The sequence below is a fragment of the Amphiura filiformis genome, chromosome 13 (genome assembly GCF_039555335.1).
Source record: "Amphiura filiformis chromosome 13, Afil_fr2py, whole genome shotgun sequence".
Taxonomy (NCBI): domain Eukaryota; kingdom Metazoa; phylum Echinodermata; class Ophiuroidea; order Amphilepidida; family Amphiuridae; genus Amphiura; species Amphiura filiformis.
Window position 1 is genome coordinate 39,628,197 of NC_092640.1, and position 12,333 is coordinate 39,640,529.

At 37.2% G+C, this 12,333-nt stretch overlaps 1 long non-coding RNA gene across 1 annotated transcript in view; it reads right to left on the reverse strand.

Moving 5' to 3' along the window:
• LOC140167286 (uncharacterized) overlaps positions 1 to 11,272 on the reverse strand; it is a 180,843-nt gene extending 169,571 nt beyond the window's left edge. Inside the window, exon 1 of the long non-coding RNA XR_011861022.1 lies at positions 10,926 to 11,272. This is a non-coding gene — a long non-coding RNA (uncharacterized lncRNA). The remainder of the gene's footprint in view (positions 1 to 10,925) is intronic.
• Between the last annotated feature and the right edge of the window lie 1,061 nt (positions 11,273 to 12,333).

A 12,333-nucleotide genomic window follows, 5' to 3' on the forward strand; every position in this document is an offset into this window, starting at 1 on the left:
TGACCCGTGTACTGTCCTTTTCGGAACATATCATCATTGGCTTCACTTGTTTCAATCAAGGCGTCATTTAATGTTAAAAGAAGATTCAACAGTAACGTTGACTAAATATACCACAGAGATGTTAAATCCATAAACTGTTTAATGCACAACGTGTAAAGGTTGCATAGATTTCATTAGTAGAGTTGCATAGTAGCTTTCTAGGTTATACATTTTTTTGGTATTAATTTTATTTATCTTTTGATCAATGTCTTAATAAACAGTAAAGGACGTGAAATTAATGCAATGCAATCTAAGTTAAAATGACACTGTAAAAAGAAGAAACATTTAAAAATTCAATACCATCAATAGGCTTCCCTTAATGCTGCTAAATGTGTGGTAATGCACATTACCAGATCCCATCGTCCTCTTTCCGTTAGATATCAGATGGGTGATATCCCTCTTGAAACCGTTTCTACTCATAAGCACCTCGGCGTTGTCTTGTCTTCTAACCTTGAGTGGGGTCCCCATGTTGATACTATCACTAGTAAGGCCCAACGTTTGCTTGGCTTCATCCAAAGAACGGTTGGATCCAATGACCCGGATACCATGAAGAAGCTTTTCTTTGCTCTGGTGAGACCTATCCTGGAGTACTGTGCTCCAGTTTGGGCTCCTAACAGGGAGGGTCACAAAAATAAGCTGGAAGGGGTCCAGAGAAGGTTCACCAGATACAGTTTTCCTGGTCCCTGGCAGTCTAGGCCTTCCTACAGTACAAGGCTCCAGACCCTTGAGATTCCCACCATTCTTTCTCGCTTTAATTATCTTCGCATTATGTTTGCTGTTGGATGTTTGTGGAATAAATACAATATTAGCTGGGCTGACTATATCAAGCTGAATACTCTTTCCTCCAGACAAGCAGTCAACATAGATTTCCGGCATTTCCATCGCAGCCGAACTGACGCTTTCCATAATTCCCTCTTTGTCGCATTTCCCAGGTTATGGTCCACCTTGCCAAATGATGTCTCCAGTGAAATTGTTTTTGGTTTGTTTTTTTATTCTCCCAAAACGCGTAGTTGTATGTACCTTTATCAGTAATGTGTTGTGTGTGCGGTTTTTTTTTAATCGCTTTTTTATATATAATTTCTTTCGTCAACGGCGTTATCGGAGACCCACTTCAAAGTGATTTAGTTCGCTATTTAGGGAATCCGCCAGGGACCCCGTTGACTATTGTATTTGTGTTTATTGTTTTAAGGCTTTTTTTCTGCTATTGTATGTATGTTTGCCTGGATTATCAATAAATCAAATCAAATCAAAATCAAATCAATAATTGTTTAAAATCACGTTGTTTTTTTGTCTTGAAACTGAAATGGTGTGTAAACTGCGCAGATTAAAATTACTTCAACTTTTCGTGCGTTTAAAAACGACAAACTGCAGATTTTTACTACTCTCTCAATTCCATATTGAAAAGTGTTATTGTAGCGGAAGTTGAATCATCTTGTAAATCGTCGAGAGCGAAGTTAACTGTAAAATATTTATCAAAAGATTACAAATTTGAGTGGTTCATCAGATCACTCTAAAAAAAGTGGATTTACACTCTTTACACTAAAGCTGAATTTGTACTCCATCGCTGAGTGACGAGCGTTTGGTTTCTAACCAATGTGCTAGCGTACTTGATGTTGCATTGGAAAAAGCGCGCTACCTCATTAGTTAAGTACCAGTCGCTCAGCGATAGAGTATAAATTCAGCTTTAGAGAGCTTAATGCATTACCTTTCAATGGCTATATTTTGGTAGGTGAAGGCTTTCAGTAAATACTTGAAGACCTGAGTGCAAAAAGACCGTAAGTCCACTTGGCCCCTCAACATGTATACACTTAAGTTACGAATAGTTTCTCAGGGTTTTATAATGTTTAATACATGTTCCAGGGTGAAAACATCATGAAAGGCCGTGAAAGATTTGTTTTGGTCCCTGAACATGTATAAAACATTACCAAACTATACGCAACTATACGCAACTTTAGTGTTTACATGTTGAGGGGCCAAGTGGACTTACGGTCTTCTTGCGCTCAGGTCTTCACTTATACCGCGTACTTGTACACATTCGTTAAATCTCTTCAACATATACTCTGACAATATGCTGCTGGTCGACATTTGAAATGGATTTAACTCCTCAGCACACGAGTTGCATTTTTAAATCATCTATATTGATTTTAGTTAGACTAAATGCATCTTCAATCAAAACACTTCTAATTAGATGATGTGCCATATTGATAACTATGTGGCAAGGACGTGATGCAACCGTGATACAAATGTGTAGCGAGTAACAAGACTCGTAAACCGTTAAATAGTCAATAGAAGAAGTCTATTAAGATATGACTTGATGTAGTGCTTTTATCATGAACAAATGAAATCAATCCAAAGTTTGAGAAAAAGGCACAATCAATGAAAACGTTTTATTTATTTTGTTGTTGTAACACATATGGCATGATAGAAATTCAACCTCAGTGTTTTGTACGCACACTGGTAAAATGGTACTGTATTGAGGTCAGCTAGTCGTATTTTTATAAACTGTCTGTAAGAAGTACCTAACCAAAATTATACATGTTTGTTCTCAGTTGAATGCATTTTACAGTTTTAACTTTGGTTATGCAAACGTATGGTTTTATATGTGTTGTATTTGATTACAATCTGTGGTTTTTTTGCTTATACCTATTTCATTTGAGGTCAATCCACTTGGCCCCTCAACATGTATACACTAAAGTTTCGTATAGTTTCGTAGGGTTTTATAATGTTTAATACATGTTCCAGGGTGAAAACATCATGAAAGGTTGCGAAAGATTTGTTTTGGCCCCTGAACATGTCTAAAACATTACAAAACTATACGAAACTTTACGCAACATTAGTGTATACATGTTGAGGGGCCAAGGGGACTTACGGTCTTCTTGCGCTCAGGTGTTCATTTGCCTTTTATGTCTGCACATAACTACTTCGCGAAAGAATTCTAACCAAAATCACTCCTCACATCAGACAAAGATGACTTTTATGGAAGCTTTGTGGATAAAAAAAAATGGCCGTTTGATGTAATATGGACGTATTAGATGTGAAGTGTTGCATATAACAGGAGCTACTTATCTGGCATAGATGACACACACGTGGCGCCTTGGCACTTATGGTGGGGTTATTATACACGTGGCAATAGAGAAGTGTTCTTGTTAATGCCTTACACGCTTTTAACACCAAAACATTCTTATTTAAGGACTTAAGTAACAGAAACAAGAACTATCAAAGCAAGACAATGCTTTAACTGTACCCGTCTTATTCATCGTGTTTGTTTTCACATTAAATCAGTTTATAAAATGTGAAATTTGTAGTTAAATTTTAACATTTTGGGTACTCTAGTAGCCACTGGCTAGCAAAAGCTTTTTTAATAGCAGATAAAGCTAGCTATAAAACACATTTTGTGTTACACAATAAACACTGCTTTCTACCGTCTAAGTGGTTGAAGTAAGTGGGACGGGCCATTGAAAATAATAATGGCGGATTATGTATGTTATTAGAGAGATTGCGAAATTTACGTGAAACGTGAAACGGGAACGGGAACGGCAAACTACATTAGTCAAAAATAGGTTAGTGTGCCCTCTAGAGGGTGAAATCTATTGTGAATTGGTCAATCGTGGAATTACCGTAAGGCGATTACGTTGCGGTTGGTAGCAAAAAATGACGTTCCAAAATGACAAAAAGACGCATTATAAAATGCAGAAAAATGTTATGTTTGTCTTATTATGAAGCGAATCAAAGTATCCTAATAGAGCAAGTAGAGTCCGACATGTAATAAAATCCATTTTGGGGTTACAATTTGACCTAGTATAGACCAGAAGAGGTGAGTAAATTTCGATTTTTTTCGACGCGAATTCGAACGGGAAGATTACCTATTCATTTCTGTGTGGAAAATGCCGTCCAAAAATCATCTTGCGAAGAGGCGTTTTAGGTAAGATCGAGTCGTGTTACGGCAAATTTGCCGTTGAATTTTATTTTTGGACGGGGGACAGAAGTTCATGCAACGCCATTTTTCGCCTTGCTTTTTCGTTGTGTTAAACAGCTGTCAGAGTGTTTTGCTTATGGATACTATTCAGCAAACATCAAAATATTTTTAAAACATGATCACGTGTTTTGGTTAAAACATTTTGATAAAATTTTATTAAAATACCAGGGAATGTAAAGGTCACGATACTGTGGGAAAAGCAATTGTGTAAAATGTTATTTTGCAAACATTTAAATATTGTATGAACACTTTATGTACTAATAAGTCTATTGTGTTAGCCCTTTTTTACCTAGCTGGGGGTTTACAACCCCGAGCTAGGTACTATTTTCTATCCGATTCTTCTTTCTTCTTCTGGCAACAAACTTTAAAATGCTCCTCCTCCTACATGTTACACCCTACAATTACGTAACTTGCACATATGTATCAGCTATATCCAGTGCCCATAGGGTCTAAACAGAATTGGGGTCAAAAGGTCATTAAGGGGAATTTCCGGTATTTAACCAAATACCTTCAAAATGCTACTAATGCTACATATTATAATTATAGTACAATGATGTCATTTGCATATATGGCATCGGCTATACCATACGCCTATAACTTGTATACAGAATTGGGGTCAAAGGTGCTTAAGGGCTAAATCTTACAATTGCATGATCTGGACATCTGTAAGGGGTATGGGGCTCAAACTCGGTGACAACAAATCTCATGACCAGGGGCACATTTTGCAGGGGTCAGGTCAAAGGTCATGCAGAGGTCAAATTTTAGAAACGCATTACCTGGACATCTGTAAGGGGTACAGGACTCAAACTTGCTGACAACAAAATTAATGACTAGGGGAACATTTTGGAACACTTTGCAGGGGTCAAAGGTTATCTTGGGTCAAATCTTATAATTTCATTTTCTAGATATATGTAAGGGGTATGGGGCTCAAACAGACTAGATGACCAGGGGAACATTTTTGGAACATTTTGCAGGGGTCATGTCAAAGGTCATCTGGGGTCAAATCTAAAAATTGCATTTTCTGGACATCTGTAAGGTGTCAGATACCTCCACAACACCAGCAAGTCCCAGCTAGGTTTGTGGTCTATGACCACCATTTGCCACTAGTCCTTTATTTCTGCCCTGTGTAATTCACTTATACTGTATTATTCTCCTTTTCTTTTCTTTTTTCGTTTGTTTATTGTAGTACCGTAGCGTCACAGGGGCATGTGCCCATGTGCCCACAATCTATTTAAAAATTTAGAAAATCCCATTTGAATATTGCCGGTAAACGTTTTGTGGCACCTGATCAGGTGAAGTGCCCCTAAACATGTTTGGTGCCACCCTGACACCCCACCCATGAATTCTGGTACGACATTGGTCCATTCCGCCCATTTTCATATGTCAACATTTGATATATATAATATACTGTAGATCCTTAATTTTTGGACCAGTTATAACCAAACTTCCAAACTTGGGCAAAAGCTTCACTGCCCCAGCCGTTGTATTTGGCATGACCCAATTGGGGTAAAACATCACGGTTGAGTAATTTTACCAAAAATGCTTCTTCTCACATGTTCCATGGCACAGTAATGAGATTTGGCTATAGCTAGCCGGGGCCTATAGGGTAAACATAGATTTGGGGTCAAAGGTCATTAAGGGTGTATTTCCGGTACATAACAAACAGCTACAAAATGCTTCTTTTCCTACATATTACATGGCACAGAGATGTGACGGACACATAAGCATTGACATTAGCTGGTGCCTATGGGTAACCGATTTTGAGTTCAAGATCATGTAGGGATCAAACATATGTGATTACTGAAAACAACTAAAAATTCACTTTTTGCTGCATATTAAGTGTTGTAATCATCAGAACAATGCCAAAATAGCTATAGCATTAGGTGCATATAGGCACTGAAACCCAAATCTGAGTCACAGTGACTCATAAACACGTGTCCAGCCCTATGTCTAAAATGTCCCAGTTAAGTGAGTCAGTAAAACGTTTTATTGACTCACTCAACTGGGTCATTTTAGACATAGAGGTTAAATACCACTAATAGGCCTGGGCGATACATTGAAATACGATGAGGAACTATTTGTTTTCATGGCATTCGAAAAGACTGCATTAAAATCGCTGAAATTGACTTTTTAGAGTTTGATGCTTCAAAATGGTACATTTTCTCTCATTATATGACATTTTGATGTAATAGTACCAAAATTCATACGTACGGCTTCGGTTTTTAGTAAATAGTCGCACTATCATATTGTAACTTTCAGCTTCGAGGGCGCACTGTCATTTTAAGGTGTTTACGGTTCAGTGCGTTAAAACAAGAAAAGTCTCAGGTCAACCTATGTTGAAATTTTGATCATTTGGCATCTAAATCATATAGTTTCACCTGATATTGGTGGCATTGAACTGTGAGAGTTCTGAATATGAGAAAATTCCACCCGAAATTAGGCATTTTCCCATTGAAACACGTGTAATACATAATTAGTGGTATTTAACCTAGAGTCAATGTGACTAACAAAGATGAGTCCAGCCTTGACTCACATGGGTGAGTCAAGCTATGTCTAAAATTACCCAGTTAAATTAGTCAATAAAATATTGATAACACATGAAAAGTACCATAGCAATAGATAAATACAATTTTTGAATATGCATTGAACCATAATTATATGTCAAAGAAATGCTGATCACTCGCACCTGTAAGCTATCGTATCTTTAAAAAAAGCGGTATTGTATTCAATCTGTGATTGCAGACATAAACAGGTGATGAGTGCAACCTGCTTGTAGTGTAGGGTGATTTATTCAAAAATTGAATTTATCTATTGGTCTGGCAGTTAATCCGATTATTACGTCACTTCGACGGCGAATACGCTGGCGAAGTTACGTAATAATCGGATTAACTACCATAGCAATAGGTACAAAAAATTTTTGATTAAAAATGATGTAGTTTAAGTCGAACAATAGAGTGACGTAGTTTCCGGCATTGTTCCTATGCACTTTCACCCTCCTGATTGACATCATCGAATGGCTGCCTATAGTGCTGTTAGGGTTAGGCCTATGTGGGGGGGGCTGTGTTTAGTTTCTATAATAATTATTATAAGGCCTACACTTATTTGTCATTCCTTTCTTTTCCTTTCTCTGTACTTATTCTTTCCTTGCTAAAGTATCACTCCCTCTTCTTATCTCCCCTCCCTTCTCCACCCCCCCATACTTTTTGTCCCTCTTTCTCTCTTCCTCCAGCCCCCTCTTATTCTTCATGTCCCTTCCTCCACCTCTTCCTCCCTCATCCCCTCCCAAGAGAGCTGCCCCCCCTTCAGTACGCCACTGTTTATGACATTCTCCTTCTTAAAATAAAATAAAATGTCAATTTGTGAAACAACTTTTATATAGGTCTATACCGGTATACTTATTATATGTTACATGTAGGCCCTATACGTAGCTATTACCATTATACACTACTAGACATACAGGCATGGCAGCCTTGATATGTAATCATTCAGCAAGCGCATTCAATTTATTTAAATGAAGCACCTACAGTCAGTGGGGTGACAACGAACTGCATCAGCGGCTAATGTGTGCCTTTTGTGCTTACGGCTACTCAATCCCACCCTTGGGTGGTATGACAACAAAAGGTACTTTTCGTTATAGTAAGCGCTTTCACGCGACTTTCGTTTGATCACTTATTGACAGTAGTCTGCTAGGTAAAGCGTTAATACACTGTCGGGTCAGCTTACCGATTTAATGGTGGAAGCCCTTTGTCCCAAACAAAAGGTACCTTTCGATGAATAGCTTGTCAGATTTCAAATCGGCACAAGTGTACAATGCGTTACATAATCTATTGCCTCTCCATCTTTAATAGCTCCATGCATACACCTGTTAAAAATACTCGTTTAAAAAAGGCCCGGAAAACATCGATGCTATAATTATTCTAAACTGGACTGATTGCAGCCAGTCGTATTTGCATACCAATACAAATGTGGGTTCGATGCACCCAAGGGTGAATGGGTGATTCATATATCTTTATAGATGTTGTGCATATGACTACTCAAATGCATTCAACAAAAGCATGACTGCAATCTACCGCGACAGTTCGTCTCTCACACACATAGCAAATGCACTACGATCAAATAGGTTGATGACAACATTTGATTGAATAGACTGGACTGCGCCATGATTGCGGTGAAGGACACCGGTTCAAATCCTTTGTTTGGATCCAATCGAGAAAAGCATGCATGGCATCTATAGTATATTTGTTTCGGCATAGCGCCACCATGAATGTATTGTATTTGATTTTCGCGGCGAACGGCATTATGACGGTCGCCCGCAAAATGCCGAAACACGTAACCCGTATGGCGTTTCCAGTGAACGCCTCTCCGCAATCTCTCTATTAAATGTTTTTATTGCATTTTCCCAGACAGTATATGAAGCAAATTGGCCTAACCCTGTTTTTGTTATCAACCATCTGGATGCCAACATAGTTTACAATAGTGATTCAATTTAGTTTAACATGCATGTTGGTGTTCCGATGTTCTTTTGATGTTGATTCAATACCGGTTGATTATATATTATTGAAATTTATAGTGTGATAAAAAAATCCTGATCGTTAAAAACAAGGGATATGTACAATTTGGTATCTACGCTGTGTAGTAAAAAAGGTATTTTCAGTCCAGACAATGTTACGTTTCATTTACTGCTCTAACCTCGTTATATTAGTAGTCCTGCTTGAACATTATCGTTGGCGTTAACCCTTGATTTATGTAGATTTGGGGCCTCATAACTGCTATATTATTTGTCTAAAGTATATAACCGTATACATATTTAGAATGGCAAACACTTGGCAAATGCATATTTTACGTCAGATTGTGGTAAAAATGCTCAGTTTTGGAGGACATCCCTAAAAAACTAACTTGACTCAGTTTTTTAACAACATAATGATAAAATCTTTACTATTACTTGATATAGATATATAGGAATCCCTTTTTATTTATTTTTTATTTTATTTTAACCAACTTCGAGAAATATTCACCAAAAATGGTTGAAAAATACTACATTTTGGAAAATCATAGAAAAGCATAGTTTTCACCCAATTTTCAACCATTTTGCTCCAAATTTAAAACAAATGAATTACTAAATATTTATACTAATTGAAAATTGAAAAAAAAATATGTTGTTCAAAACTTTTATTGGGTGGGATATTCTCGACAACTGAACATTTTGATGTCACAGATGGATTTGTCAAGTTTTAGCCATTCTAACAATGTATACTTTAAACCAACAATTTAACAGCTATGAGGCCCAAAGGTTTCAATAATTCCAGCGTTAAGACCAACCTTAACTGTAGTACTCATTGCTTTATGTTTCTCGGTCGCATCACAACACATAGGTAACCAATCAAAAGAGAGTATTTGCCTCCAACAAACTACAACGAATCAGCCGGCTGATCCGACTCTCACCTTGACAAAAGAGGATTTAACGTTTTGAAGTGCCAACCAGTAAACATGTCAATCAAAAATAAAAAGGAAAGCGTAACAGGAGCCCAGAAAAACTGTAACTAAAGACACTGTCATGTATTACATATGAAAACCATACAAAGAGCCAAATGTTCGAAATTCTTATTGAATGTAGGGAACACGTTTTGAAATGTCAAATTTTAAATATTTATTTTTCAATTCGAGATATTTGTAAACCTCCACAGGGAACAAACGACTAGAGTACGTATAAAACAACATTCAATATTCTCCTACATGATCAAGTTCCTAAAATGTCGGTCAAGTAATTAAAAAATTATCAAACTTAACCACTCTAATTCGAGTGTGCTAGTCCCGTTTGGGTAATTCAATTCCCTCGTACAATCAATTGGGACGCTTTCCACTCCATTGAGTGTGTACCAATTCACTAGCTCTCGACTTTACTCAGACATGCACAAATGGTACCTACTAACTGAATCTACACGCGGCATGCATATGGATGCATTATACACGAAGCCATTGCTTCAGAGATTACAGTATATCATGAATATTGCTTGTTGCGTTTCAATCAGATAACATACCTAATAATAAGTTACGAAATGGTACAAAAAGGTCAGACGAGGAGTTCCTATTTATTTCAGCCGTCCATGACAACACAACATCTTTTGACTTATCAAGATGTAAATATCCTTGGCCACACTTTTATCATCAAGCTGATCGCAACGCATGTACTTTCACCGGTATCGGCAACATCATGAACAAATCCATTTCTCAACAGGGCATCCTCGATCCTCATTATAATGTATCAACTTCCTTAAGGGACAACATTTTCATGTAGATTCTGATTTAGTTTGGATGACACAGCTCAGGGGACGATGTGTCCTTCTTTCCATCGCCTGTTTATCTGTGTCGGTGTCGTATTAATATTGAAGCCCAGTCTGCCAAAATATGCATCGCTTCTGCAACCTCGATGATTGGTTTGGTGTTGGTTTCTATTTCAGTTCTGAAATGCTTTAAAATAGCTTTACCACCACCACATCGTGTAAAATGGTACTCGCAAAGCACTGACCTCAACTCTTTTTTTAATTTGGATCTTTGGAAATAAACTCTGCTCTCTGGGTGTTTTAGAGCTAACATATTTGTTTACAATTTTTAGCTTGAGCTGAAGTTTTTTGTTGAAGTCGGTCAAGTCTTTTAAAGACCTCTCTAGCAGTAACACGCTTTCCATTTCCAAGATATCCTCCAATAACGCAACTTGTCGTGTTTTGTCGAATGCGTGGTTTGTATTCCTTCACCTCTTATATGCATTCAAAAGTAGATGCTTGTTTAGCCGTTGTAAAATCAACATTTATCGTCTAATCTGGTGAGAAATCGATCTATGTATCCATAATATCGATAACAAACAAGACAAATCACAGGCAACCAATCACCAATCACAGATTACGATAATTACCTTCAATTTTACAGCTCCTTTTTGGATTCCACAAGACTCCAAGAAATAATAATTGATGTTTCCTTTAAGTATGGTACAAATTCCAGTTCCTGTAACAATCCAGATTCTTCTTTCACCAAGATATCGGCATAAAAGGCAAAATATATAGGTAGGAAAATTCCAGAGTTATTGCCACCAGGCACATCCGTGATATTGAAATTGAAATCAACTTGTTGTCCTGGCAATTAAGCTTGTATCCAGGGTTTATATACTCGCAATGGTTACAATAGAATACAACCACCTGTAGCTACGTAGTTTAAATAACACTGTGACTTCACACTCACATATTCTGTTATTTAAAGCCACATAGTGTCTACTGTTGCAAGATCGCTTTCTGCAATAAGAGCCCTCAACGACAGCACGGAGTCCGTGATCACCACTGATTGTGTTCATCCAATCACAACACGTCTTCAACGCAGTGGCGGGTCGCTTGGTTAAGCAGCCGACGTGGAAATGGTAAAAAGCGCGCCATAGTGTACAAAGTACAGTCAAAGCATGTAATGTGTGTTCCCTGCGGCTGTGTATCGATAAAAAAAAGATTACGTTTAGCGTGTTGAAGCAAGAAATCAAGAGTGATAAAATAGCTAGAAAGATGACATTGTATCTAAAATGCTACATGAAAATTAATGTGCTAAAAGGCTTTTATCAGTGCCTTCCAATGAAATCAATTAATCAATCGCTTTCAGTGCGTATGCTTTTGTGGATAGATATATTCATTATGAATAATGCATTGTTGATATAAATTAATGACTTGTTTAATATAATTTTGATTGATGATTTGGAACATATAATTGCTTTGTAATTTTGAATTTTAAAAATGTAACCTTGGTAAAATGTCATTATATTTATGTTTGTATTAACTTAAATGATACACATTTGACGGAGTTTGTATTTTTAGAAGATTTGGGATCGGAGCAAGCGACCCCTGTGGGAGTCGAGCGGTCAGTATAAATAATAAATGATTCGCTAATCATTTTTAGCCATTCTGTCCTTGGTACAATGTGGACCGTACAACTCACCGAATGCATATTAGAAATTTAACTGCAATCAAACACTTATACGTGTATCAAATGCCATACAAGATTCATGAATTTTATGTTTGTGTGTTAAATGATACATTTCAACGGGCTTGTATTTTTAATAAAAGATATGGATCGGATAAAGTACAAGGGCAATAATAAATAACTCCGTAAACATTTTTATCCATTCTGACCTTGGTATCGGGTGGTAAAGCTGCGAATGCTTGCAAGATATCTAACAGGAATCAAGCACAAATACATGTATGAAATGGAAAGAAGGGAAACTATAGAATCAGAAGGGAAGCATAGATGAGTCAAAATATCGAGGGCTTAGAGCCAGAACTAGCTAT